We start from the raw sequence: 6,740 nt of genomic DNA on the forward strand, positions 1-6,740 counted from the left end.
TCACCTAGAGCCAGACATCCTGGAATGTGAAGTCAAGTGGGCCTTAGGAAACATCAGTACGAACAAAGCTATTGGAGGTGATGGAATTCCAGTTGAGCTATTTCAAATCCTAAAAGATAATGTGTGAAAGTGCTGCACTCAATATGCCAGGAAATTTGGAAAACTCAGCAGTGGTCACAGGATTGGAAAAGGTCAGTTTTCATTCCAATCCCTAAGAAAGGCAATGTCAAAGAAAGTTCACACTATCGCACAACTGCACTCATCTCACAATGCTATCAAAGTAATGCTCACAATTCTCCAAACCAGACTTCAACAGTACATGGACTGTTAACTTCCAGATGTTCAAGCTGGATTTAGAAAAGGCAGAGGAACCAGAGATCAAAATGCCAACACCCACTGGATCATCAAAAAAGCAAGAGAGTTCCAGAAAAACATCTACTTCTGCTTTATTGACTATGCCAAAGCCTTTGACTGTGTGGATCACAAAAAACTGTGAAAAATTCTTAAAGAGATGGGAATACCAGACCAACTCACTTGCCTCCTAAGAAATCTGTATGCTGGTCAAGAAAGTAACAGTTAGAACTAAAAATGAAGAAAACAGACTGGTTCCAAACTAGGAAAGGAGTATGTCAAGGATGTATATTGTTACTCTGCTTATTCAACTAATATGCAGATTAAATCATGTGAAATGCTGGGATGGATGAAGTGTACGCTGGAATCAAGATCTCTAGGAAAAATATCAGTAGCCTCAGATATGCAGATGACATCACCCTTATGGCAGAAAGAGAAGAACTAAAGAGCCTCTTGATGAAAAGTGAAAGAGGAGAGTAAAAAGTTGGCTTAGAATTCAACCTTCAGAAAACTGAAATAATAGCATCTAATCCCATCCCTTCATGGCAAATAGATGGGGAAACAATGGAATCAATAAGAGATTTTTTTTTTTTTTTTTTTTTTTTTGCGGTGGGGCATGGGGCTCCAAATTCACTGCAGATAGTGACTGCAGCCATGAAATTAAAAGACACTTTCTTCTTTGAAGAAAAGCTATGACCAACTTGGATAGCAAACTAAAAAGCAGGGATATTACTTTGCCAACAAAGGTCCATAGAGTCAAAGCTATGGTTTTTCCAGTAGTCATGTATGGATGTGAGAGTTGGACTATAAAGAAAGCTGAGCACTGAAGAATTGATGCCTTTGTACTGTGGTGTTGGAGAAGACCCTTGAGAGTCCCATGGACAGCAAGGAGACCCAACCAGTCCCTCTTCAAGGAAATCAGTCTTGAATATTCATTGGAAGGACTGATGTTAAAGCTAAAACTCTAATACTTTGGCTACTTAATGTGAAAAACTGACTCATTGGAAAAGACCCTGGTGCTGGGAAAGATTGAATGCAGGAGGAGAAGGGGAAGACAGAGGATGAGATGGTTGGATGGCATCACTGATTTTATGGACACAACTTTGAGCAAGCTTTAGGAGTTGGTGATGGACGGGGAAGCCTAGTGTGCTGCAGTCCATGAGGTCTCAAAGAGTCAGACACAACTGAGAGACTGAATTGAACTGAAACAATCAAATGTTTTGAGAGATGACAAATCCCTAGATATCTATTTGTCAATTCAGTAGTTATGATTCTTAGGTTAAAAACTCAATTCCTAAAAGATTCCTAAGTTCTTTGCAGTGCTAATATTCTGTAATTATGAGATGAGTGATAACTACTTTGAACTTCACATGTTTTCAGCTGAATTCCTAGCCCTTACTCCCCCAAACAGATTGAACTGCTCATTTCTCTTATTATTAGTAAATTCTACTGAAGCCACACATTTGGAATCAACCTACTCTCCTTCTCTCCTGCCTCCTCTTCACAATTCCAAGGAATCCTCATGTCCCTGCCTTCAAAACATTCCCTGAATCTGAGCCCTTCTCACCACCTCCACTGGCAACATCTTGGTCCAACTACTCCCATTTTTGCCAAAAATATTTCAATATCCTTCAAACTGGTCTACACATTTGTTCCTCTATAGTTTATTTTCAATGTATCAGTCAGTATTGTTGTTTACAAAAATAAGGGAATTCATGTAACTCTTGTTCTTAAAAAAAAAAAAAAAAAACTATGAATGTACTAATTTATTTAAAGTTAAAGTCAAAGTCTGTGCAGTGGTCTCAATGTCCTTCACAAGCAGGCCCTTCATTACCTACAGATCCTTACCTTCTACGACACCCTCCTCCTTTATTTCTGTTTCAACCTCATAGACTTTCTCAATGTTTCTTAAGAATAGCAGCCCCGGCCCAGCATCAGATACATTGGATCTATCTGCTCCCCAGTGTGAACACTATTCCCCAGATGTTTACAAGATTCACACTCTCTTATCTTCTATAAGTTTCTATCAAATGGCACTTTCTGGCATTTCTGCCCATCCTCATCAATCTATTTTAAATTTTACATTCCCTTCCCATCAACAATCCCCATCCTTCTTATTCTGCTCAGATCCTGCCCTTTTTCCCCAGACATAAGAGTCTGCGGGAAAGACTGAAAGCAAAAGGAGAAGGGGATGGCAGAGGTTGAAATGGCTAGATAGCATCATTGGCTCAATGGACATGGATTTGAGCAAACTCCGGGAGACAGGAGAGGACCTGGGAGTCTGGAGTGCTGCAGTCCATGGGGTCACTTACAGAGTCAGTCAGTGACTGGACAACTGCAATCCTCTCCTTTTGCTTAAGTTTATTGTCCCTCTTTCTTCACCAGAATGTAACAACACAGGTCAGAAAGACTTTTCTGTTTTGTTTACTGCTGTATTCCAAAGTATAGAACAGTTCTTAGCATGTAATTGGCACTTGATTAATATTTCTGAAATTAATTAATGAGTAAGTACCTTTATAATTTAAATGTGTCTCCTTTCTAACCTTGCTCAAACTCCCCAGGACACATCTTCCCTCAAGTGGTCAGTGTATTATATCACATGAAAAGGAAGAATAAATAAAGAGAAGATTCATAACCACCAAGATGGACTAAAATAATTTCTGAATTTGAGATAATTTGCAATTTAAAAAATGAATAAAATAAGCAACAAAGAAAATGTCATAGCCAGTCCTGTACAGCCTCCCATATAAAAGGACTTCATATGTAGTGTGATCCTTGAAGCATCTCTGTCCCTTTCTCCCTTCACTGGAGCACTTAAAATTCGAGGAAAGAATGCATCCTTCTAGCACCAGAAAATGAGGACCAAGAAGGAAAATATCACACACTAGCTGTTTGAGCAGCACAGCATTCTCAGAACCACTAGAGTCAAAAAGCATGTCTTTTTTTGCCTCTTATTTTCTCTACTGTGTACATGAATATATGATGACCCAGCATAGCTACCAGACTGAATTAGAACTCTAAATGAGGGTTACATATAACACGAATGAAATTCAAGTTAGAAGACTCGTGTGTGTGTGTGTGTGTGTGTGTGTGTGTGTGTTTGCATAAGAATGACCCTTTGAGAGCCAGGCCAGACTCTGTCTGAGGTCACAGAAAGCCAGAGCACTTAGCTGCCCCTGACCCTGGTTGCTTACCCTTGATCAGGAAGGACACTCCTGGAAGTGAGACCCTCTTCCCTCTCCTCTGATGCTTTGGGGAGCTGTGTTAGATCTAATATAAGTGTTTCCTAAATGGTCCATTGGGACCTCTTCCGCAGAGCATCCCAGAAATATGTGCCTCCCTCTCCAAAGACACAATCGGAGCTCATTTGGAGCATGGGGATAGTGTATTAATTAGGATATGGTAAAATGAGGAGCTGCCGGGAGCAGGAGCTCCACCCATGACAAAGGTCATGAGGAAGGAGGCTCAGCATATGCAAAGGCGGGATCGAGCCTCAGGAGTCCCCCTGGAAATTCTCGAGCATCTACCCCCAAAACCAGAGTCTGCCTACTTTCTGCTTTGTGCTCTCACCTACACCTCTGAGTTTATGGGGGGCTGTTCCCCACTACCTCTCTCTGAAAAAAGAGTTAACTTACAGCTCCAGTTAATAAAGTTCCTGGATGTGATAGTGTTTCAACCTACAAACTCCTTTGGAAGTCCTCTAGCCTGCCTGAATAGGTTTTTCCGGCCACATGTGATTGCTCAGAGCCTCCCAACTGTGAGAGGCATGAGATGTTCTAAACTGTCTAAATACAGATTCCTTTGAGCAGTTAAAAGATTGATTAGAAATTGTATTGGTGAAGGGTTTTTCATTTGTTGTGCCAATGTTTGCTGCTAAGTCTCCATATCCCTTACCTGCTGTGTCCCTGGCAGTGTATTGATTAATATAATTGGTCTAAGTAGTAGCTTTAATGTTTGTAACCTTGGACCCTTGAGTTAATTCTTTCTTGTTGTATCCCACCACACCTTTGCCCTGTAGGAATGCAACTTTAATGCTTTTGGAGGGTGGTGCCTGACTAGTCACCTTTAGAGAAAAATAAGTTTTCTGAAGAAAGGGTCTTAAAATGTTAACAGGCCTCCGGGCCAGAAGATGATGCAAATCACCTAAACTTTTGCATATGATAAGTTTGCAGGGAGAAAGCCTGGCTTACTGCATGACTCTACCCCTTCCCTCATTATCCTCTATGCATAACTTAAGGTATAAAAACTACTTTGGGAAATAAAGCGCGAGCCTTGTCCACTGAAACTTGGTCTCCCCATGTCGTTCTTTCTCTCACCTTCTGGCTGAATTATTCCGCCTCTTTTCTCCACTGAATTTCCTCACTGAGCTATCCTCATTCTATTACTCTTTATATCTTTGATGAATATTTAAATAAATAGGTCACCGATGCCATCTCTCCTTCGAATACCCTGGATCAGCCGGGGCTGGACCCTGGTAAGGAGCATTTCATTAAAAGTCCCCTCTCAAAATGAATATGTCAAATGTAATCATACCTGTGTGTGACTGTGTGTGTGGGCTTCCCAGGTGGTGCTAGGGTAAAGAACCTGCCTGCAAATGCAGGAGACCTAGGAGGCGCAGTTTCAGTCCCTGGGTTGGGAAGATTACCTGGAGAGGGGCATGGCAACCCACAGTATTCTTGCCTGGAGCATCACATGGACAGAGGAGCCTGGCAAGCTATGGTCCATAGGGTTGCAGCGTTGGACAGGACTGAATTGACCAGGCACACACAGCATTTGCGTGATTAAAAAAAAAAACTCTCCAAATTGTACTAATTGTATTTTCTAGATATTATCATGTGATTCATAGTGTTTTCCCCTCTCCTATGTTTCACTATCTGTCCAGGCTACACTTCCTTGTCTCATTCATCAGGAAACACTACCTATTCTTGGGGCCATGGTTTGAATCGCAACCCTCTAAAATTCATGTATTGAAGATGTAACCTCCAGTAAATTCAAATGTGACTGAATTTGGAGATAGAGCCTTTATAAAGGAAATTCAGTTAAAATGAGATGGTTAGAATGAACCTTAATGCAATCTGACTGGTACCTTTATAAAAACAAACAAAAATGGAAACAGGAAAAGAGATACCAGGGATGCTTTTGCACTCATGCACACACACACACACACACACACATGCACACAGATCCAAGCCAGGACAAAGTAAGAAAGTGACAAAGTGCCAGCAAATGAAAAAGACGTCAGAACAAACCAACCATGCTGACTCATTGATCTTGGCCTTTCAGCCTCCAGAGTTGTGAGAAATATATTTCAATTGTTTATGACAGTCAGTCTCTGGTATTTTGATATGGCAGCCCTGACAAACTCTAAATCCTCTCTTGGATGTAAAGCTTTTGAAATCTTTTTACCTCTCTAATTATCTATCTTTATCTTCTTCTCCATTTCTGTTTCATGGAGCAGCTCTTCTTTTGCCATTCATTCTTTTATTTCTTTGGGAAAATAGTATTTTATTGGAAGCTTGCCATGACTCTAAATATAGTGTTTCTTTCCTATATATGCTGTCAAGGAAACAAAGATGTGAACATCTTTATTTCACAGTAAGCAAAAATATGAAAATCAGAAAAGAAAAATAAATTTATTTTGAATGGCATTTTACAGTAGATATTGTACTTATGAACTTTCAACTAGCACTAACTCATAACAAATGAATAAGTACCTCTGGAATCAAAAAATCTGTGTTTGTGTTATTTTATCTTACCTATGATTTATCTGATTGGAACCAAGAGATTTCATCTGTCTAGTCATGACAGTGATTGCATAACCAATACTATTATACTTACAATTAATTAATAAGCTGTCAATTGTATAAAAAAAAAAAAAAAAAACTCTCAGAATTCCAGTACTATAGACTCTGTTCTGAGCTAGCATGCCTAGTAGTTTTTCCAATTGCCACAGACTGATTTATTTTAAAAAATATTCAAGAACATCAGTGCTGACTTAAAAAGACAAATACAGGCTAGTATTTCTACATTATTCAGTGATTTTATTTTTGCTTAATTTATTTATTTCTGAGATTTACAGATTGTTATCAATAAAATAGAAACTAATCTGCAAAACACAAGACAAGCAAAAAAAAAAAAAAACACTCTGTTTACCAAGTTCAGTTCAGTTCAGTTGCTCAGTTGTGTCCGACTCTTTGTGACCCCACGAACTGCAGCACTCCAGGCCTCCCTGTCCATCACCAACTCCCAGAGTTCACTCAAACTCATGTCCATTGAGTTGGTGACGCCATCCAGCCATCTCATCCTCTGTTGTCCCCTTCTCCTCCTGCCCCCAATCCCTCCCAGCATCAGAGTCTTTTCCAATGAGTCAACTCTTCCCATCAGGTGGC

Source organism: Bos indicus, chromosome 15 (assembly GCF_029378745.1).
Source record: "Bos indicus isolate NIAB-ARS_2022 breed Sahiwal x Tharparkar chromosome 15, NIAB-ARS_B.indTharparkar_mat_pri_1.0, whole genome shotgun sequence".
NCBI lineage: Eukaryota > Metazoa > Chordata > Mammalia > Artiodactyla > Bovidae > Bos > Bos indicus.